The following is a 23,969-nucleotide window of genomic DNA, read 5'->3' on the forward strand; positions in this document are numbered from 1 at the left end:
TCTTGCAGCACACGGGTCTGCTTCCTCTTCTGTGACTCTTGTTTTAGTATCTGAGATATTTGGAGATGGGGTGTATCATGTTTTCAGAGATGTAATGGGTAAGTTCTTTGCCACTCTGAAGAATATCAGTCTAATAAAATTTTTTCCAGAATCATTTGTATCATTTGACTTAAACTCACTGAATTTTACCATTTTATTTACTACAAAGGCTATTAGAAACCAAATATGATGCCTATATCTTAATCATTTGCTTTATTTTTATAAATTGAGAGGGTATAAATTATAAATTAATAAAATATGTGGCCCTTTGCATTTCTTCAATAAGCCTTGCTATCCATTAATCATGTAAATAAGAGTATGTGACTTGATGTATTTCATCTTTTACCAGCAAAAGTTAAGGGATGTGAAGATAGACAAAGCTGTTCTCTGTGTCAGCTTTCACCTAACAAATGACAAGGAACAGTGCACATAAAGCACATGTGTCTGAAACAGTACAGCAACAAGAGACAGACAATCCTCGGTAGGCACATGAAAGAAACAGTCAATCTGCAGAGACTTGAGTTTTCTTTCAAAAATAATATGTGAATTATCAGGACAGAACATCAAATGTACAATGTTTCAAAAATAAGAATTTTCAAGAAATTTAAGACATGGCCTCTTGTGAGGCAGGAGATGAAACCAGCTCTGATTAACTTAAGGACAAAATGTATCCCTAGCCAGGTGACTTAAGGAAATTGCAGCACCCTAAATTCTGCATTTCCAGGTTTTGTGGATGTGGGTCAAGCTCCACACACTGAGCCATCCATTGAGGTTTATCACTTATATTATCTGAAACAAGCCATAAACAACCATCAGCCAACATGTCAACAACAAATATAAAACAGATTACCCCACTGCTTCTTCATATTGTATTTGTTAGTTTTCAGTATGTGCAACATGAACAAATATAATAGGAAAATAAGGCTCTTCACAATGCTCACCACTTTAAAATGAAAACTGCAAGAAAGTACAACATGAGTTTTGTCAGTTTAACTCCCAATACACTTTGCTGATCTCTCTAAGTCAACAGTATGGTATTTTGTTCCAGACCCTGTGCAAAGCACTGTCCCCATTTCATCTCATTTAACCCTTATAGTAATACTATTAGCTATTACCCCTGCCTTGGATAAGTAAACTGAGGCCCAGAGAAAGTAATTTGTCCAAGAACAAAGAGCCAGTGAATGACAGTGCTGAGAACTGAGCTAGGAATCCAATATCCTTAATCACTCTGCACCACCCACAGTACATGTTAGGACCAAATGGCAAATGATTCTGCCTTCATGGGAAAGGTGATATATAACCCATTCTGGATGGGACACACACAATGTCAAGATGTGTGCAATGTATAGTGGAAACTCTGGAGAAAACCCAAGGGCAGTATCCTATTCCTATAATTAAATGGTTTTATTTCTTCTCTTATTCTCTCAACCACAAATTCATAGGAAAATTCCCAGATATATTATGTACCCATGGACTGTGAGCATGCCTACCATGTCCTGGCTCTATTCGCTGTGAGGTAGCCATTTTAGATCAAAAAAGACCTTCCTTCCCTTTGCTTATGACCTGGTGGAAAGTTATATTCAGAAAGCGACAGGAACTGCAGTAAATGGAACAAATGAGAAGGCTGGATGGAAAATAGTGACAAGGGACAACAGGGAAATCTCTGTTAATGTGGGGATTCAGGAGAGACCTGTCTGAGAAGTAGATATTAAATTGAGCACTGAGGAGCCCTGAGACACACAGAAATTCTTCCAAGCATAGAGGAGATGGTCAGAGGCAAGAAAGATTTCATTGCATCTGAACATTAACACAGTATCCAAATAAAATATTGGAAACCATATAGCAATAGCTCAAAGCTGACAATAGTCTTTTGAACAGGCAAGATCTTCAAGCCACTATCTCCACAGAGTCAACAACCTTATGAAAAGAGAGCTTATGTTAAACACTCTTGCTTTTTTAAATTCACCTGTTCTTAAAATGTTTTAAATGTGGTAAAAAAAAACACATGACATAAAATGAACCCCTTCAAACATTTGTTTAAATGCACCATTCAACAGTATTAAATATAGAATACATCTGCATTGTTGGGCAACCATATTGCCAGAACTCTTTTCACCTTGCTAGCCTTAAGAGATTCTTGATGGGTATTAATAAAGTTTGGGGATCAATCCCCCCAAGCTCATCAACTCTGTGATATATCACAGCCAGTAAACTGCTGCAGGCTCCTATCAATAGGTAGTCTGCCTTCACCTTTCATCACCCAACAGTGCTCAAAAACTCAACAGAAAGCCATATTCATATGGTTGCTACCACTCCTCAATTTCTGGGACACAGTGCCACCGGGGACCATCAGTGGGCACTGCTGAAAGTCTGTGTGCAGATGGCACTGCTGTTTGAGGGCCATTCCCAGGATATGAGGCCTACGTTGTAGACTCAGCACAGAGGCAGGCCCTGGGATAAAACAGGAAATCAGCATTGTGTAGCATCAGCCTATACAAGTGAAACCCTATAGAATTTCAGATTATCATCAGCAATACTGTCTTGAAAGCAGTTAGTGAATTCTGCTTGCTAGGCAGGCCCATTGTCTGAATAAATGAAAAAAAAAACAACAACAACAACAACAACACAGAACTAAAAAAAGAACCACACGCCTCTTAGGGGAAATTGTCAAAATGAAACCCACAGATTAAAGTTCTGTTTAGCAGGGCTGTCCAGTTATACACATGGCCACAATAGCCTTAAAGACAGGCATCAAGGCCTCCTCCCAAGGCTCTACTTAAATAAAAGGGAATATCGAGCAAGAAGCAACAGACCAAAACATACACCGTCTGTCAGTAAAACCACCATCAATGAACCAGCCAAAGGATGGTGAAAACTCCTGGAAGACAGGGATTCTGCCACATTACACCCGAGGAGTGTAATGCCAACAATGCTGGCATTTGTTGCCTACCAGGATCTGTGCTAAGACCCTTAACGAACATCATTATGCTAACTCTTCACAGGAGTTAGCTCTTATTTTTATCCCAATTTCCTAGATAAGGAGGCTGTGACGTAGACGGGTCAAGTATATTGCCCAGAGTCACCCAACCAGAAAGTACAAAAGGTAGAATTTGAATCTAAGCCAATCTCATTTCAAAGCAGTCACTCTTAACCATATTGCTAATTGTATATGGATACAGCAAGCATTCAATAAATGTCAGTGAATGTACCAACTACCATGTTTCATGAACACTTATCACATAATGGTACGGCAGAGAATATCTTTTGAAATATAGGGAAGTCTCATTCTACTCATTCTATGAGGTGGAAATTTTCACAATAATATACGGGCCAATATGGAATAGAGAAATTGGACAGGGCTAACTCACTTTTCCCCCATCCTCCAAGGTAAGGTTTCAGTAGAGATATAGAAAGCAGCAAATCACACAGATGCAGAGCAGAAAGCACTGCCCAGTCTTTGAGGGACAGTGCAAGCAAGCAGCAAATTCCCCTGCACATACTGGGAAGAACAGAATTGGGTGTGAGCCTGCATGGTGCTAGAACCTCATGCTAGTACTCAAACTTTAACAAGAGCTTAATATCCAGAGGACGGTAAATCTAATAGAAAATCCAGGAGTTTAAATTATGGTTGATAGCTCTCCTGACAAAAAAAAATTATTTCTCAGATTTGCCATGGTACTTTCAGTAAGAATATTATGGTCCTAAAATATTTACTGAGATATGTATCTCTGCTGAGAAGTAAATTAGCTAAAATTCTAATACATAAAATTCAATTAAGACATTATACATGCAAGTTATTGGAAGACAAGGCAGCATTTCATTGAAAATAAATAAAAATTAAACATGTGAGAAACAGTGGTATCATGATTTTGTGTGAGTAACCACAGGTGTTGCTCAGTAACCATTTCCCTTTTCTTTATTATTACTAGAACCTGGAACTTATCTGGGACAGTAAATTTCTCAAGTCTACGGATATGCTTCTTAAATGCTCTCATGTTAGGGGTGGCAAAAAGGATGTAAGTCACTGAGTAAGACTTCAGGGAATGTTCTTTAAGAGGGAAAGTTCTTCAGAGGGGCCTGCCTTGGCTGAAGGACCACATTTTGTCCCTTGCACTTCTGCTTTCTTCTTTTCAGGATACAGAGGCAATGGCTGGAAAAAGAGCAGCCATAATATAACCTTGAAAATAAAGCTACACTTGAATAGGCAGGTAGAGCAGAAAGAAGGCACCAACTGTTCTCCCCCCAACTTGACTATCTTTCATGAAAGGGAATATACAACCAATTTTTTGAAGTAATATAGTACATTTCTGTTACTAGACAACAATTCTTAAATGATATATGAAATAATATGAAAGAAATCTGAAGACCACACTACTATTTTTGTAAAAAAACTAGAAATTAATGAATTGGGATTCTGATTATCAAACAGCTTCTTAAGCTGTTTAAGTATGACTTTCCTTCATCCTTATAACTAGTCCAGAGAAGTGTATTTACTGAGCCTGTCTCTAATGTTTTGACATGGAGGACTTACAAAATTCAAACATACTTGTAGACATGCAAAGCACCATTACTTATTAAGGCCTATATTAAAGGTGAAAGGTCTTAAAACACTCTTAAATTCTGATGATTACAGAAAATTTAATCACTCCTCATCGGCATCTGATCTTTAGCCTGCCAAAATATACCTGTTGAACTCTTCATCCCTGTGGGTACTAGAAAGATATTTCAACAGCCTGCCCATCAACAGTAAGACAGAAGAAACGTACAGACAAACCACAGCATTCAGAAAACAAGAAAGCTCTCCCCATGCTCTTGTAGCTCACAAAAGCTCAGCGTGATTAGAAAGGTGAAAAAGCACACTCCACTAGGTGAACCAGGGTGACTGTGTAAGGGGTTTCACAAACATTCTGTCTTGTTTCATCCTTACAGCTGTACCCACATGCTACTATGGGAAGGTATATTTTAATTCACCTTTCTTCTTGATAAATGGTTTGCTCAAGATCACAGGGACTGATAACTAGTAAAGTATTCTGTTTATAGGTCATATGTCCCTTTCTGATGCATTTGATCAAGAGTCGGCAAAGCACAGCCTCTGGCCCAACTATGGCCCACTGTCTGTTTTTGTAAATAAAGTTTTATTGAAACAGTCATGCCCATTTGTTTACATATTGTCTATGGCTTCTTTGGTGCTACATCAGCAGAGTTGACTAGTTGCAACAGAGAATGTATATGGCCCAGAACGTTGACAATACTTACTATCTGGCCCTTTATAGACAGTTTTCCAACCTGCATTGGGTCAGCTCTCCACAAATATGATCCAAGTTATAGATCCTGTTCTTAAAGGCAATAAAGCTATCATGGAGTGCAGTTTTGAAATCCATTATTAATAATGGAGTACCCCTTTACCTTCCTAGTGGTTCCCATATCCACTACTGTGTCCTCTGCAAAGGCAGATGACAATTTTATGTAGTGCACAATATTAGTGTAGTTTACCTCTTACCATTTAATTTGTCTCACAGCCATAAAAAACCTGGAGGTCACTGGTTGGAAGCACCCATAATGCCACAGGACTGCAACACACAGAGGGACGCTGACAGCAGAAAGAACAGAAGAGGGTAAGTGAATAGGGCAAATTGTGACACTTCAGAATTGTATGTATACATGTATATGTAATAATACAAGAGGGGACCCCCAAAAACAAAATTTATTTGTAAAACATTGTGTATTTATTCTTACATGTTTAAACTTCAGTCACCTTCAAAGTACTCTCCATTTGATGCAATATACCTATCGAGACTTTTTTCCACGGCTCAAAACAATTTTTGAACTCATCAATTTGGATGCCTTTTAGTGTTTCTGCCGCTCTTTTCACCTCTTCCACATCTGCAAAATGTTTCCCTTTGAGAACTTTTTTTCATATGGGGAAAGAAACAAAAACAGTCACTTAGGACAACACTGGGTTAATAGGGGAGAGTGGAGTATGTGGGCTGATGCTAGTTTTGGTCAAAAACTGCTGATTCAGCATGATTTGGGCAGGTGAGCCTTGGAAATCACCCATCATGAAATGGGCAAACAAACTGAAAGAGTCTTCAAAAAAAATCACTGAAGCCAAACGCAGCCTCTCAGATTAATGCCAGCTAGTAAAATGATAACAGATGGGTTCCTAGAACACTCCCTTTGTTGAGGAAACCTCTACTCTACCCTCTAAAAGATAATTCCAATTATTCTGGGGTTCCCCCTTGTATACATATACAGTATGTATAACATATAATAGACATACAGTAAGTACATGTAGATGTATAATAGATGTAGAGCAGCACGTATTTTTGTTCTTTCCCTTCTGGAATCTCCATTTCATCAGCCCGTAATCTGAACTCAGGATTACAGGACAGCAGTACTTGTGAAATGTTACACAGCCAAGTGTAACTGCCACTTACTTGGAAAGTTTGGTTCCTTGAACTATTATTTCTTATTTTTTAGGATAAATTCTCATAATTACAATGTTATGTTTTCCTGAGAAATAAGGACAGGGTATCCACGGGTCCAAATGTTGATTTACTTTGGGCTCTGGTCTTTCAGTCTCTCAAACAATCTAGTGGAATGATGATAGGAAATACACACACATACATGCACATCTGCACACACATGTGCAAAACACTGCTTGCCACAATTTACAGTTCTTTTCCAGTCACACAGAATGAAGCCATGACTCAGCCTTCTTGGGGAAACAGTCAGCCTGCATACATGCTCATGCTGAGGCTGCAAACTTTCATGGCTTAGCTGGATTATTAGAGTATTTACCAAATCCAATTCCAAGTAAGCTGAAGTTACTGACACATAAATCAACTCATCCTTAAATAATTAGTTGCAGTCTTCTTGACTAGCAACCAGTAGCAACGTTTTGCACACCAGGCCTTTTCTGCACATTCTTGGAAGAGATTGCCACCTATGTGGCCCTCAAGATGATAAGAGGGACTCTGTCAATGGGGAAATGGAACTACAAGGTGAACAGAAAGTATGAGCTCTTCAGTATGTGTGTGTGTGAACATCTTGTTCTCCTTCCACAGTAAGCGTAGATAAATTCCATGAATGTACATGTTTTCTAATCCTGTCAGACAGATAAGTGGAAACTGAAAAAGAGGTGTACAAAGGTTAATGATTTGAATAGTCATGCACCTCTGGAAACTCTGTGGGTTGTCTGTCTACCAGAGCTCAGAAAAGGGTTAAAAGGTGGTGCTCCCAGCGAGTGCCTCTTCTTGGTAAGAGATAAATTCAGGCCAGATTGGTTCACACAATGATTTCTAAGTATCAGTTGTCTATATGAGTGTAAACTCTTTGCCGAATATGTTCATATGACTTAAGAATGTTTATTCTTCTATGAGTTTTCCATGATGGATTAGCATTATTCATGAAGAGTATGATAAGAATGCATCAAAATATTTTTAAAGATAATTTCAGTTGGCAAAGGACATACCAATTCAAACTTAATTGGTGAACTCATTGATGAATAACTGCCACCATAAGCAAGAGGACCACTGTCATCCATTTATTAGAGCAAGGAGAGAACAAAGTTAATTACATTGTTTTCCACGGATTTATATTTGTTTCCTTTTAGAGTCTATATTTTCCAAACATTTGCTCTGACATTCTGTGTTTTTGCTCCTCTTAACAAAAGCTATCAGTTCTGGGCTCCTTCCGGGAAAGTCAGTAGATCATCAGAACAAAGCAACTAGAACACTCTTCTACTCTTTATGATCTACTTTTAAAATGTTATAAGCTAGTAAACTATTTAGTTTATGAGCCACATTAATAATTTACTCACATTTGGTCACAGGTTTCACAAACAGGGTTTCCAGGGATGTGGAGGATAATTTGTAGGTCTGGCTTCTTTCCTAAAGGGGCACTAACGAATGTGACACTGTAACATGACATCAGTGGTGGGGCACATTAATGACCAGACTCCAAGATGTGACTGTCTGCCTATCGCTCCAGTGAGAAGTCAACTGGCTTTCATTTCAATACAGGATGCTCAACTAATTATTCAGACACCGACATTAACGAGAACCCTTGTGTTTATTTTCAACACACTAACCAGTTCTTAGCTGCTATTTGTCTGATATGGTCACTAATTAAAATGCGTTTCATGAATAGTACATCTGAATTCTGATGTAACAAAGAAGCACTGGAGAAAAATACGGAACAGCTGATTGGGAAACCATCCTCGCCAGGTGAATTTTATTTTTTGTCTCAAATATTGTCAAAGACAAAGTGACAGGTAATAGGAAATGTCATGAGTACCAAGAAAACTGAAAGGAATATTTTAATCATATATATCTATGGACAATCCTGACTTTTGAGTGAGGCCTCTGGGTTACAATATGATCAAGAGCAACCTTTGTCTCATACAAACTTCACTGATTATATGATGTGGAGTAAAGATTTTTTTTAAAGTCAGCTTTTCTGTGGAATGACCAAAATGTTTGCTTGCCTTACTGTGCTTTTTCAGTATTACAAGTTTGACCTCTGATGACACTGTCACAAATATGATCTTCACAAACATCTCTAGATGCAATTGTTTTTTCCAAATTTAATGTAAAACTATACTACTGAGGATTTTTTAAAAAGTGTTCTTTAGTGTCCTTTTATACATCCTGTTTCTACTCTACTAAAACTTAATTGCAAGTTTTTTTCTACTTTAAATTAAACTTCTTTTTTGGTATGATAAATTTTGTCCTTAATTTTATGATAATTATAATCTTAAAATATTTATATGATAACATAAAATAAATAACTTTTTTTAAAAAGTGTGCTTAGATCTACTAGAGGAATGGAAAAATTGAAAAAGCTCTTGATGTGCTTTATTGTAAAATGTGCATTTTGAATTAATTAACAGTGCTTATACATCAACAAATATTCTATATTCCATAATTGATCAAGAACTCTACTCAGTGCTGTGGATGACTTCTGATTTTAAAGAATAGGAGAATAAAATATGAGCCCACACTGACCACTTTAAGAATAAAAATGTCACTGCAGGCATAATTTCTAAAGTATGTACAAGTATTTCTGAACTTACCATACAATACATCTGTGATTTTAGAACGCCAAAACATGACAATGTCACACAGCATGTGGGAAGTAGGTTCAGATCTTAAACTAATTTTTAAAGTGTATTTACACAAGTATATAGATTAATTGTCCCAACCCAGCATTACTGTCTCCTAATGTTCTATTTCCATGGGTATGTGTTAGAGACAGTTTTTCAGATTATTGGCATCTCTGTGGAATTTATGTATGCCATACATCCATAATACAAGAAGATATGGTCAGCCTGTGGCAGAGCCTGGATCATGAAATCCATTTCTGTTTCATGGGCACACAGATGGGATGTACTCCCCAGCTTCCATTGCAGTTAGGTAGAGCCTTGTCACTGAGTACTGGCCCAACAGATAAAGTGGGTATGTTATTTTCATTCTGACCTTGAACACTCCTGCACCATCATGCCCTCTCTCTACCCTTGATTGTGGGCCCAGAGGTGCAGAGCACAAGTCTTTGTTCTTGCAGATGGTGGAGTCATTGGATGAAATAAGCCAAGGTCCCCAAGATACCACATGAGCAGAGCCATGACACTCCTGTCCCCCACAAGCCAGCACTAGACTGTGCAGCCTGAGAAATAAACCTGCATTGAGTTAAAACTCTGAGATTTGGGAATGTTTATTATAATTGACAGTATCTCTTACCAAATACACAGGCTTTTCTAATTATCCCTGGCTCCAAAGTTATACTTGAATCTCCAGGCCACCATACATGTGTAGAAGCACTGTGAATTTGGAAAAATTCCTGAAGGTATTGTATAGTTGTGATCATCTGCTCCTCTAATTAAGCTAAGGGTAGAAAAGAGAAAGGGAATCAGTCACTAATGCATTCCCAAACTGTGTGAGGTACATTTTCCTTACTTAACCTCCACCTAACCCGGTGAGGAGGTCTAATTCCTATTTTATAAATGAGAATGCTTCTAATAAGTGCAACACAAGCAAATGCCATGAAATATATACCCAGCTGACATTTTCCCAGTTGGATGTCTCTTGGCTTTTAATATCCAAATTATACAGAAAGTGCTTATTTCTAAATCAAACATTTCTGGTTCTTACTAATAAAAGAAAAAACTCTAAGACATCCTCCAAAATTAAATACATTTTAAATAAAATGTGTGAGGTTACAAGACAACAGGTAGAATATCAGACCCTTAGCAGAGGTTTTGAAAGCCAGCAACACAGTGGGTGCTGTCTCAGATGTTCTTGGTGACTTATTAAAAAAAGCCATATTCAAAAAAGAAAAAAAAACCCAAACAAGTATTTTGAAACTGCATTAATTGTCGAGTAGTTAATGTTTTAGACATTTATATTCTTAGTGTAATGATGTTGACTATATATGAAGTGTTTCATCATACTTTAGTCATATGTTAGAACAGGGTTGACAAACCTTTTCCGTAAAAGGCAAGGCAGTGACTATTTTAGACTTTGCAGTCATATCTTATCCACTGCAACTGCTTAACTTTGCCATTGTACTAGGAAAACAACCATAGGTGGTAAGTAAACAAATGGGTGTTGTGTTCTGATAAAAGCATATTTACAAAAACAGGCAGTGGGTCAGATCTGGCCTGAGGGACATAATTTGTCAACATCTGTTTTAGAGAACTGATTGGGGGGTTTATATATTGACATATAACATTATGATTTCTCCTATGTAAAATAACAGATTTGGATCTGGTTAGTATTTCACCCAGAATATCTGATTGCCTGGAGTGGATTACAGACGTCCAGGGCAAGTAGCCTTAATGTGCTAAAGGTTCAACAGATAGACAGTTGGCAGCACTCGGTTTCCATCTGAGGTCTCACCCCACTACCCCATTCTTCCCTCTAAGTCATTCCACCTTTCAAAGGGCTCATGGGTCCACATAAAATGCTGAAAGGCACCCCCATGCCGTTTTGAACAAAAATCCTCAAACTACTGTATCAAAAAGAAAAAGCTGATCGTTTTTCTCAGCCTGCACAGTAAAGTCCCTGTGTCAAAGTAATGTATGCAGTAGTGAACCTTAAAGTGAGCTTATAATGTTCTGGCTGGTGTGGCTCTCCAGATTAAGCACTGACCTGTGGACTGAAAGGTTACTAGTTTGATTGCCAGTGAAGGGACATGCCTGGGTTGTGGGCCAGGTCCCTAGTTGGGAGCATGCGAGAGGCAACTGATTGATGTTTCTCTTGAACATCGATGTTTCTCTCCCTCTCCTTCTCCCTCCTTTCCCCTCTCTCTAAAAATAAATAAAATATTTTTAAAAGTGCACTTATATTAAGGTCTTCTTAGAGATAAAAAAAGTAAACTAAATAATATGTATATTTAAACTGTCACTGAGTGCTAGAAACAAAAGATTATCACCTCTAAAAGTTTCAAAATCAGGCATAAGATCTCCGCAAGTGAGAAGTGCACAGCATTCTTGGACCCAGAGGATGTTCATTGTTAACCAATCTCAGAGTAGGAGCTATATGTCCAATAACAGAATATGACAGCAATAATGTAGCAAATACAGTCCTCTATTATTCTCTCAAAAAATGTAAAGTTGATGTAACAAGGTTTTAGTTCACTTCTGGGGGGAAGGCAAAGTTCAGAGACATATACACCGAGAGATAGTTTTTTAAAAGTCTCTTTCCCATGAATGTTTATTACAGTAGTTAAGTGTACAAGACGGTTTGAGAAATTTTATGAATCTGTTTTACCCAAAATGTCAATCAAAACATAACAAAAGTGCTCTTTCCACAGTCTTGGAGCCTGTGAAAGCTGCTGGGAACAGGACTCTATAACGACAAATGTGCCGGGAAGGCTGTGGTCCAAGGCCATTATTGCTGGCTATAAGCCGGGTCTCAGGAACCAGAGGCAGCACACATTTCATGAAGCTCTTCTTAAAATTGAAGGTGTTTATGCTTGAGATGAAACTGAATTCTCTTCTAGGCAAGAGATGTGTTCATGTATACAAAGCAAAAAACAACATGGCTACTCCTGGTGACAAACTGAACAAACCCTGACAAAACCAGAGTCATCTGAGGAAAGGCAACTCGTGCTCATACCAAAGCAACGTCCCCACTAAGGGCATTAGACACCGAATCTGGGAGATGCTGTATCCCTCAAGGATTTAAACTTATTGAAAAGTAAACAAAGAAAAGTGGATTTGTCCTCTTATAAAACAAACAAACAAACAAACAAAGACAAGTAAATTATAGTCCATTCTGACAGAGAAATATTTTGTAGTCATTAAAAACAATGCTGGGAATAGGTAAATATGTGCAAATGCTTGTTATAATGTGACATGACATAAGAAAGATAGAAAAAGTGTATCTACAGTAGACCCTCAACTGTATAAAACTTTATGACAATAAAAAAACAGAAAAAAATTAATGGCACTTGCCCTGGAGGGAAAAGAATTAGGTGATGTTTCTTTAGAATGTTTTGCTTTTCATTTTCTAAAACAAAGCACTTTCTAAAATATTGGTTAGAGAATATGAAACAGTTAACTGAATCTCAAGAAAAAGATATTTGTTGTAAATTTATACTCATTTACCAATAGCTTTTGATGCCTTTTTTTCAAACCAGAGGTAGAACAGACATTCATGGTATCTGTCATGACTCAAAAACAGTATTTAGAGGATCTTATGCATTCAAATAATATTCCTCGAAGCAAATGAACAGTCCATCTTACTCTTTTAAAGTGATCTTAATTAGATTCCATAAATAAATTAAGTTTTTACACTTCAAGCCTTTAAAAAATTGAATAATTCTGTTTAATACTTCAAGCCTTTAAAAATTAAGTAATTTAGCCCTGGCTGGTGTAGCTCAGTGGATTGAGCATGGGCTGCGAACCAAAGCATCGCAGGTTTGATTCCCAGTCAGGGCACATGCCTGGGTTGCAGGCCACGGCCCCCAGCAACCGCACATTGATGTTTCTCTCTCTCTCTCTTTCTCCCTCCCTTCCCTCTCTAAAAATAAATAAATAAAATTTTTAAAAAAGATTTTAAAAAATTAAGTAATTTAAAAAGATTTGTTGTTTGAGGATTATAGCTGTAAATAAATTGCTTGATGCAAAATTACAGTTTCTCCTCATTTTTTCCATGATGGCACACAGTAATTTGTCTTTTAATAACTTAAAACAATTCTGAGTCATTCTCTTGTTAAAAATGAAATACCTCTTGTTCACAAAGTTTGGCATTTCATAAATATTTACCTGAAATGCATTGCTTGCTTTAAAAGTGGGATGGTAAGCTCCTGATAGACAGGTTAAATTCTGTGTAGAAGTGGGGAGGAGACCTATTATGTCAGCTGGGAGCAGGGTACAATATTGTCTTCACAGTTACTCCTTTCTGTGGAGGCTCCCAGCAGCCAAAGCACACAACAAATGTGACTATCATTCATCATTGTTTTCTCTCTTTCCATCAATCAGTCTCTCTCTCTCTCTCTCTCTCTCTCTCTCTCTCTCTCTCTCACTCTCTAGCATACATACACACACGCGCACACACTAACTCTGCACTCACTCTTGGCATGCATACTTTCCATGGTTCCCCAGCACTCTTAGGATAGAAATCAAAACCTTTCCCTGGGCTCTTACATAGTGCTTGTGATCTGGCCACTGCAGACCTCTCCAGCCTCCATCCAGCTCAACTACACGTCTCCACTGGCCCTGCCAAGCTTCTCAATGAGCTTCTGTAATGAGCTGGGAGGACGGCAGAAAGAAAGACTGATGAGAAGATGAAGATTTCAATTCCTTTCTGTGAATTACTACGATCAACAAGATGATGGGGGAAGAAATATATCTTTAAAAATAATAGAGCATCATAGAGTAAGCACTCTATTATATATTTTCCCCCATGTAATTTTCATGAGAAATTTCTCATATCATCTTCTGGATTTTTAAAAAAACTGAGGTTAGTACACACACTAAAAATAGAAGCCTTAAAAGCAACTTCATATTTTTCCTTAAGACATAAAAATTAGTTCACAAAGTAGTCGTCAAGTTCATGAAAATGGCAAGTAGAAAGGTTTAGTTAGTCCTCACTACCACTGAACTCTTTTCTCCAAACTAGTCAAGTCTAGAAGTTAAAGAGAAAAATAGGGCCAACCGTAGAAACAAATAGGTTGCACCATATAAAAAATGATCTGTGAGTAGTATACAGATTCACCATGCCAGGTAAAATACTTCATTTTGTGATGGAAGGAAGGTAAGCTACATCTAGCTCATCAACAAATTACCCTGCCCAAACCCAGAAAAAAGATGAGCTGTTTCTTGGATTTCAATGAAAGACATTGTACTCATAACATGGAAAAATTAAAGGCCTCTCAGGGTTAACACTTTTCTTGGAGAACAAAGGTATACACTGATGAGTACGTTACAAAGACAGGAGGTACTATGCTTCATTTTGCTCAAACCTTAGTGGCTAAAACCAATTTAACCTATTCTTTAGGACCACATGGTAACTAATTCCATTTCATTTTCTTATTCCTGGCATTTACATTAGGACTAATTGACTACTTTCTGATCAATGGATGTGATCAGAAGACGGTCACTTCTAGTCATGACCAAAAAAATCATCTATGCTCCCTGTTCCTTGTCCCCCAAGACCATGGAGACCCCAAGTTCCTTGTGACAAATACAACTTTGTGGAACTTCACTGAACACACACTGACATGAAGGAAGACCACGTATACTTTCACAATGTTAAGCTATGAAAATCTGTGGTTTATCAGTTACAGCGGCTAGCACAATACATACTGAATAATACTATTTACCTTATATGGCATCTGGTCAAGATGGTGGAATAGGTAAATAATGAATTTGTCTCCTTCCACAACCACATCGGAATTACAACTAAATACAGAACAACCATCATTCAGGACACCTGAACATTAATCCTGTAACTAAAAATATAAAAACAAAAACATAAAAATACATCGAGACTGGGAGGAGAGACAGAGACACAGAATGGGCTGGTCCCATACCCACATGTGGCAGTTAAAAATTGAGAGAGAGTTCTCAGCTACAGAAGTTCACTCTAAGGAATGAGGGGTCTCAGCCCCATGCTAGGGTCTCAGCCCCATGCTAGGGTCTCAGTGTCAGAAACCCCTGGCTATAAAAATCAGCAAGGATTTTGGCTGAGTGAGATGGGGACTACTGGAATTCCAGGTGTTCCTCTTAAAGAACCAGTGTAAAGATTTATTCAGACTCACTCCCTCTGAACTCCAGTGCTGGGGCAGTAGCTCATAAGGCACAAGGTATATTGGGGAGTAAATGAATCATATGGCATCAGGATGAGAGCTAGAGGGGTGGCTTTCTCCCAGACAGACATGCTGGCAGAGGCCATAGTTCCTTTTCTGAGCCCCCCCTCTGTCGGCACAGTCTGGAAGCAAGTCTGAATCTCCATCAGCCTGGCACACACTCTTCATCCCACCAGGATGATTTCCTGGGATGCCACCCCACCCATCTTGGTTGGGCTCAGGCCCACCCAAGCCACTTCAGTGGCTTTTCTATACAAATGACCTGTCTTGGTTCATGCTGCCAACTTTCTTAAAATCTCTCAAAGGTTCACAAACAACAAACAGGCAGCATCTCTATGCGCTACAAACTTGATAAATGGTGCCACGCTGGGCACTAGTGGCAGCCAGCTTCACTTTGCACCTCAGCCTCTCCCAGGCACCTCCAAACCCAGCACAAGTAGCAACCATCTGAAGATTACTTTGCACATACCAGGTGGTCCCAAGCAGGACACACAAAGCAGGTGATTTAAGCCTGTACCTCCCCAGAAGCTCCAGAACCAACACTCCCAGTATCCACCCAGTAAAACCCCAGGGAAAAAAAAACTAAACAAAATGGAATCAAGGAATCTACCAGTGAAAATTTAAAATATTTGGTTGTAAGGATGATCAGTTATTTCAGTGAACACAACAGAGCACTACCCAACCACCTCCACAAACCATACAAAGTGCAAACCTGGCAAGAACCAGAGCTGTGCTAAAGTGGATCCTGCTCCATAAAGTCAATCCCTACACAACAGCTCCTCACCTGTAGTCATGGCCAGCACTCACAGCGAATCAGCCTAGAGGTCAATCTCTCCCACTGACATCTGACAGCAAGTAAAGATTCAACCACAACAGGAGGATGCACAGAACCCATACAAGGGACATACCTGGAGTACCTGGCTCAGGTAACCAAGGACCGTGTGCCATTGGGCCCATATAACATGTATTACATAAGGTACCAAGACCAGGAGACATAGCAGTGTCTAATATACAGAAACAAACACAGAAAGACAACCATAATGAGGAAACAAATAAACAAAAAAATGTCCCAAATGAAAGACCAAAACAAAACCCCAGGGAAAAAAAAAAAACTAAACAAAATGGAATCAAGGAATCTACCAGTGAAAATTTAAAATATTTGGTTGTAAGGATGATCAGTTATTTCAGTGAGAACATCAACAACGAGAAAGAAAACACTAAAGTAGATATAGAAAACAAAAAAGAAAAAGTCAGAAACGAAAAATACGTCTACAATAAAGAAAATATTAGAGGAAATCAATAGATTAGATTAAGTAGAGGACTGAATCAATGATTTGGAAGACAAGGTAGCAAAAATACCCAATCAGAAGAGTTAAAAGGAAAAAAGAAAAAAAATTGAAGATATTTTAAGAGACCTCTGGGACAACATCAGGCATAAAAATATCTGCATCACAGAGGCAGTCATCAGAAGGAGTGAAAGAACAAGAAACTGAAAACTTGTCTGAAGACATGATGACAGAAAACTTCCCTAATCTATGAAGAAAATAGACATACAAACCTGGGAAGCACATAAAGTCCCAAACAAGATGAACCAAAATTGGCTCACACCAACACACATCAGAATTAAAATGCCATAGGCTAAAGACAAAAAGAGAATCTTAAAAATAGCAAGAGAAAAGCAGATGGTTAACTTACAAGGTAGATCCCATAAGACTGTCAGCTGTTTTCTCTACAAAAACTTTGCAGGCTAGAAAGGAGTGACACAAAATATACAAAGTGATGAAAAGCTAGGAGAGTTAAAGAGTTTCTCAGACACAAAAAAAGTAAAGAAGTTCATCGCCACCAAAGCAGTATTATAAGAAATGTTAAAGGAACTATTTTAAGAAGATGAAAGAAAAGTACAAAAATATAAAAATAAAGTGACAGTAACTACTTATCCATCAATAATCACTTTAAATGAAAATAGATTAAATGATCCAATCAAAAGACACAGAGTGGGAAATACTTTGTAAAGTATATGATTGTCTAACTACTATGCTGCACATTTGAAACTAACACAAAATAGTATTGAATATAAATTGTAATAGAAAAGTTAAGAAATATTCTTACTTGGGGTGGGGGCTATTAGGTTTAAAAAACATGTAGTGTGGATAAACGGAGAAGAAAACAAGGCCCTTATATATACTGTCTACAAAAGACTCACTTTATAAAGATTCATAGACATACACAGACTGAAAGTAAAGGGCTGGAAAAAGCTATTTAATAAAAATGGAAAAATTTTAAAAGCTGGGGCAGCTACACACATACAAGTCAAAATAGACTTAAAAAAAGCCTATAATAAGAGACAAAGAAGGACCCAAATATTTCACTTCTGGGTATTTATCTGAAGAAATGCTAATTCAGAAAGGTATATGCATCCACATGTTCACTGGAATAATATTTACAATAGCCAAGGTATAAAAAAATAGCCAAAGTGTCCATCAATAGATGACTGGATAAAACAGAAATGATGCATATATATAATGTAATATGACTCAGCCACAAAAAAAAGAATGAAATCTTGCCAATTGTGACATGGATGGACTTATTATGCTGAGTAAAATAAGTCAGAGAGAGAAAGAGGAATACCATATCATTTCACTTATATGTAGCATCTACAAAACAAAATAAATGAACAGAAACAGAAAAAAACTCAGATACAGAGAACAAACTGATGGCTGCCAGATGGGAGGGGGTTGGAGCACCAGGTGAAAAAGAGATGAAAGGATTAAGAAGTACAAATGGGCAATTACAAAATAATCATGAGGTTGGAAAGTACAGCATAGGGAATACAGTCGATAATATTGTAATAATTGTGTACGGGTATCAGATGGGGTAATCACTTTGTTTGATATACAAATGTTTAATCATTATGTTGTTCACCTGAAAGTAATGTACTATTGTATATCAACCACAACTGAAAAATAAAAAAAAATATCTCAAAAAAAGATTTACTTTAAGTAAATACATGTGGCTTTGTCTCCAACTCTCTGATCTTGATCCCATAGGGCCATGTCTTAATATTCTGTTTAGACTCCTTTATGTAAAGACTTACCACCATGCATTCCATAATCAGTTAAATAGAGTAACAAAAGATAATTAATCCATTTAGAGAAAAACCATGCCGGATGGAAACCAAAAAAAAAAATGGGGTAGCAATACCTATACCAGATAAAACAGACTTTAAAACAAAGGCAATAAAAAGAAACAAAGTAGGACACTACATAATGATAAAGAAGTCAGTCCAAAAGAAAACATAACCCTTCTGAACATTTCTGCACCTAACACAGGAGTGTGTAGTGTTTGTGTGTGTATGTATATATACATATGTATGTACATACATTCATATGCATGCATGTATATATACACATACACACACACACACACATATATGAAGATTCACTTATGTCCAATGAAGATTTGCTTCATGGACATAAAGGGAGAAAATGACAAGAATACAGTCACAATAAGGGGCTTTAATACTCCATTGACATCAATGGATAGATCTTCCACACAAAGAAATCAACAAGGAAACAGCTATCTTAAATGATACACTAGACCAGATGCATTTAATTGATATTTTTAGAGCATTTCACCACAAGAGAATATACATTCTTTCCAAGTGCACATAGAATGTTTTCTAGGTAAAACCACATGTAAGGACACAAAAGAAGTCTAAATAAATTTTAAAAGACTGAAAACATATCAAGCATGTTCTCCTACCACAACGTTACAAAACTAGAAATCAAATACATGAAAAACATAACAAATAAACACAAATACGTGGGGGCTAAAATAACATGTTACAAAAAATGAATGGGTTAACAATGAATGGTTAACAATAAAGGAAGAAACAAACAACAACTCAAACTGCATGGGACACCACAAAAACAATCTTAACAGGGAACTTCATAGCATTACAGGCCTACCTCAAAACACAAAAAACACTTTAAAAAAACAATCTAATCTTACACATAAAAGAATAGATAAAGAACAACTAACAAAGCCCAAAATGAGTACAGGAAGAATATAAAAAAGATCAGAAGTGAAAATAAACAAAAAAACAGAGGTCAAAGAAACAATACAAAAGATCAATGAAACCAACAGCTGGTTCTCTGAGTAGATAGACAAGACTGACATTTTGCTATGTGACATAAGTCAGTCAGAGAAAGACAAATACTGTAGGATTTCACTCATATGTGGAATCTAATGAATAAACTAAACTAGCAAGCAAAAGAGAGACAGGCTTATAGATAGAGAGCAGGATGATAGCTCTGGGGCAAGATCGGGGAAGAGGGGTAGAGGAATCAAGCAAAAAAGAGAAAGAACTCAAGGACATGGACAGCAGGAGGAAGGGGAGTAGAAGTGGAAGAGGGTATACGAGGGATAAATGATCATGGAAAACTACAAGTAAAAAATAAACAATTAAAAATGTCTAAAAATAAAAAAAGAAAGCCCAAATGAATAAAGTCAGAAATAAAAAAGAAGTAACAACTGATACTACAGGAATACAAATGATTATAAGAAAACATTACAAACAAGACAAACTATACACAAACAAATAAAACAATCTGGAAGAAATGGATAAATTCCTAGATGCACAATTTCTGAAAACTGAGTCAAAAAGGAAAAGAAAATCTAAACAAACCAATTACAAATAATGAAATTAAAGCAATAATGAAAAAACTTCCGACAAACAAAACTCTTCCACTAGATGACTTTACGGGATAATATTAGCAAACATTCAAAGAACTAATACCAATTCTTCTCAAACTGTTCCCAAATATTCAAGATGACAGAGGATGTTCAAGTTTATTTTATGAGGCCAGCATTATCCTAATTACAAAACCAGATAAAGATACTACAAAAAAAGAAAATGATAGGCTAATATCCCTGGTCAATATAGATGCAAAAATCTTCAACAAGGTAAGAGCTAATCATACTTAGCAAATACATTAAAAAGATCATAGACTATGATCTAGTGAGATTTATTCCCGGGATGCAAGGTTGGTACACTATCTGCAAACCAGTTAATGTGATTACATCAAATAAACAAAATGAAGAATGAAAATCATGTAATCATATTAATAGATGAAAAAAAGAATTTAACAAAATCCTGCACCCATTTATAATAAATACATTTAGTAAAGTGGGAATGGAAGGAACATAGTACTGAACATAGTACTGAACATAGTACTTTCAGTACTTTCAACATAGTACTGAAAGTCCTAGCCACAGCAATCAGATAAAAAAGGAAATAAAAGGTATCCAAACTAGAAAAGAAGATGTAAACTGTCATTATTTGCAAATGACATGATACTATATATATAGAGAATCCTGAAGATTCCACCAAAAAACTACAACTGATATATGAACTCAGTAAAGTAGCAGGATACAGAATAAATATACAAAAATCAGTTGCATTTTATACATCAATAATGAACTATCAAAAAGAAAAAAACTAAGAAAACAATCCCATTTATAACTGCATTAAAATAAAATAAAATAAAATAAAAAAATACCTAGATGTAAATTTAATCAAGGAGGTAAGAGATCTATACTCAGAAAACTATAAGACACTGAAGAAGATACAAATAAGAGCATATACAGAGATAATGGATAGGAAGAATTATGATAGCATCATTAAAATGTCTATATTACTCAAAGCAATCTACAGATTCAATGCAATTCTGTTAAAATACCAATGGCATATTCCACATAACTAGAATAATTCAAAAGATTATATGGAATCATAAAAGATCCTCAATAGCCTCAGCAATCTTGAGAAAGAAGAAAAAAGTTGGAGGTATCATGCTACTTATTATCAAACTATATACAAGGTAAAAGCAATCAAAACAGCATGGCACTGGCATAGAAATAGACACAGAGATCAACGGAACAGAATAGAGAGCCCAAAAATAAACCTACACCTCTATAGTCAACTAATATTTGACTAAGGAGACAAGAACATACAATGGATGATGTTGATAAAATTGAACAGATACATCCAAAAAATTAAACTAGACCCTCTTCTTACATGATATACATTAAACTGAAATTGGATTAAACTTAAATGTAAAGGACTTCTGGCCAAGATGGAGGCAAATGTAGAAACAATTTGCCTCCTTGTACAACCAAAAGAAGGATAAAAACAAATTTAAAAACAAAAAGTAATTAGAACTGTCAGAAAAACGAAATGTATGGAAGTCCGACAACCAAGGAGTTAAAGAAGAAAGATTCATTCAGACTGGTAGGAGGGGTGGAGATGGGCAGCCTGAGCTAAGGGGACCCACGGCAAGGCATCGGCTGGTGTACCAGGCAGTTGCAAATTTGTATGTGGATAAACCAGTAAGAACAACTAGGGAGCAAGACAGAAAATGTACCCAGGGTTCAAGTGCAGGGAAACAAAGCCTCAAAACCTGTGGTGGTAAAAACCTGTGGGAGGTGTGGCAGCGGGAGAAACTCCCAGCCTCACAGGAGAGTTTGCTGGCGAGAGCCACAAGATCCTAAGACATACACAAAACCACCCACCAGGGAATCAGCACTAGAAGGGCTCAGTTTGCTTATGGGTAGCAGAGGAAGGGATTGATACCTGGCCGAGAGCCAAGCAAGCGACATTGTTTCCTCTCAGACCCCTCCACCACATACAGCACCACAATGCAGCAATGTGTGTTGCCCCGCCCTGGTGAATACCTAAGGCTCCACTCCTTACAATGTAACAGGTGTGCTGAGACAAAAACAATGTGGCCCAAATGAAAGAAGAGGACAAAACTCCTATAACAGAAATAAGTGATGCAGACATTGCCAACCTATCAGATGCAGAGTTCAAAACACTGGTAATCAGGATGCTCACAGAAATGGCTGAGTACAGACGCAAAATAGAGGAAAAAGTGAAGGCTATGCAAAGTGAAATGAAGAGAAATGTAAAGGGAACGGACAGTTAAGGGAAGGAAATCACGGCTCAAATCAACAATGTGGAACAGAAGGAAGAAATAAAAATTCAACCAGAATAGAATGAAGAGACAATAACTCAAAAAAATGAGAAGAGGCTTAGGAACCTCCAGGACAACTTTAAACATTCCAGCATCCAAATCATAGGGGTGCCTGAAGGAGAAGAAAAAGAGCAACAATTGGAAAATGTACTTGAAAAAATAATGAAGAAGAACTTCCCCAATCTGGCAAAGGAAATAGACTTCCAGGAAGCCCAGGAGGCTCAGAGAGTCCCAAAGAAGTTGGACCCGAGGAAGCACACACCAAGGCACATCATAATTACATTACCCAAAATTAAAATTAAGGAGAGAATCCTAGAGGCAGGAAGAGAAAAGGAGACAGTTAACTACAAAGGAGTTCCCCTAAGACTGTCAGCTGATTTCTCAAAAGAAACCTTGCAGGCAAGAAGGGGCTGGAAAGAAGTATTAGAAGTCATGAAAGACAAGGACACACATCCAAGATTACTCTATCCAGCAAAGCTATCATTTAGAATGGAAGGGCAGATAAAGTGGTTTCCAGATAAGGTCCAGTTAAAGGAATTCATCATCACCCAGCCCTCATTATATGAAATGTTAATGGGGCTTATCTAAGAAAAAGAAGATGATCAAAAACATGAACAGTAAAATGACAACAAACTCACAACTATCAACAACTAAACCTAACAAACAAACAAGCAAACAGCTAGAAGAGGAACAGAACCACAGAAATGGAGATCACACAGAGGGTTATCAGCAGGGATGGGGTGGGGACAGAATGGGGGAAAAGTTACTTGGAAGAAGAAGCATAAATAGTAGGTACAAAATAGACGGGGGAGGTTAAGAATAGTATAGGAAATGGAGAAGTCAAAGAACTTATATGTACCACCCATGGACATGAACTAAGAGGTGGGGGATGAGTGTGGAGGGGTGCAGGGTAGAGGGGAATACATGGGGTAAAATGGGATAACTGTAATAGCATAATCAATAAAATATATTAAAAAATAAAGACTTTAAGATTTGAAACCATAAAACTCCTAAAAATAAATATAGGCAGTAAATTATCTCACATTTCTTTAGCAATATTTTTTCTGATATACCTCCTTAGGCAAGGGAAACAAAAGAAAAATAAACAAATGGGACTATATCAAACTAAAAAGTTCTGCACAGCAAAGGAAACCATCAGCAAAATGAAAAGATGGCCTACTGAATGGGAGAACATATTCACCAATGATATGATAAGGGATTAATATCAAAATATATTAAAAAACTCATACAACTCAACACCAAAAAAAATCTAATTAAAAAATGGGACCAAGACCTGAATAGACACTTCTCCAATGAGAACATACAGATGGCCAATAGACATATGAAAAGATGTTCAATGTCACTAATCATCAGAGAAATGCAAATTATTCCACAATAAGATAATCACCTCACATCTGGCAGAATGGCTATCATCAATAAATCAACAAATAATAAGTGCTGGCAAGGATGTGAAGAAAAGGGAACTTTTCTGCACTATTGGTAGGGTTGCAAACCAGTGCAGCCCCTGTGGAAAACAATATGGAGGTTCCTCAAAAAAATTAAAATGTTAACCACCTTATGACC

At 37.2% G+C, this 23,969-nt stretch overlaps 1 protein-coding gene across 21 annotated transcripts in view; it reads right to left on the reverse strand.

Moving 5' to 3' along the window:
* The window catches only part of FOXP1 (forkhead box P1), a 627,100-nt gene that overhangs the window by 371,891 nt on the left and 231,240 nt on the right, over window positions 1–23,969 (reverse strand). For 14 of the 21 annotated variants that reach the window (XM_045832498.1, XM_045832499.1, XM_045832497.1 and 11 more), the window contains 4 exons: window positions 14,869–14,997; window positions 13,691–13,795; window positions 9,780–9,923; window positions 5,540–5,629 (listed from right to left, as the gene is read on the reverse strand). The exons of 3 other annotated variants lie outside the window; for them this stretch is intronic. The gene's annotated coding sequence lies outside the window, so the exon portion shown is untranslated. The remainder of the gene's footprint in view (window positions 1–5,539; window positions 5,630–9,779; window positions 9,924–13,690; window positions 13,796–14,868; window positions 14,998–23,969) is intronic. 4 more of the 21 variants (XM_045832480.1, XM_045832484.1, XM_045832479.1 and 1 more) reach the window with 4 other exon arrangements.

This window comes from Phyllostomus hastatus, unplaced genomic scaffold, assembly GCF_019186645.2.
Source record: "Phyllostomus hastatus isolate PE091 unplaced genomic scaffold, TTU_PhHast_1.1 phas_contig_16, whole genome shotgun sequence".
Taxonomy (NCBI): Eukaryota; Metazoa; Chordata; class Mammalia; order Chiroptera; family Phyllostomidae; genus Phyllostomus; species Phyllostomus hastatus.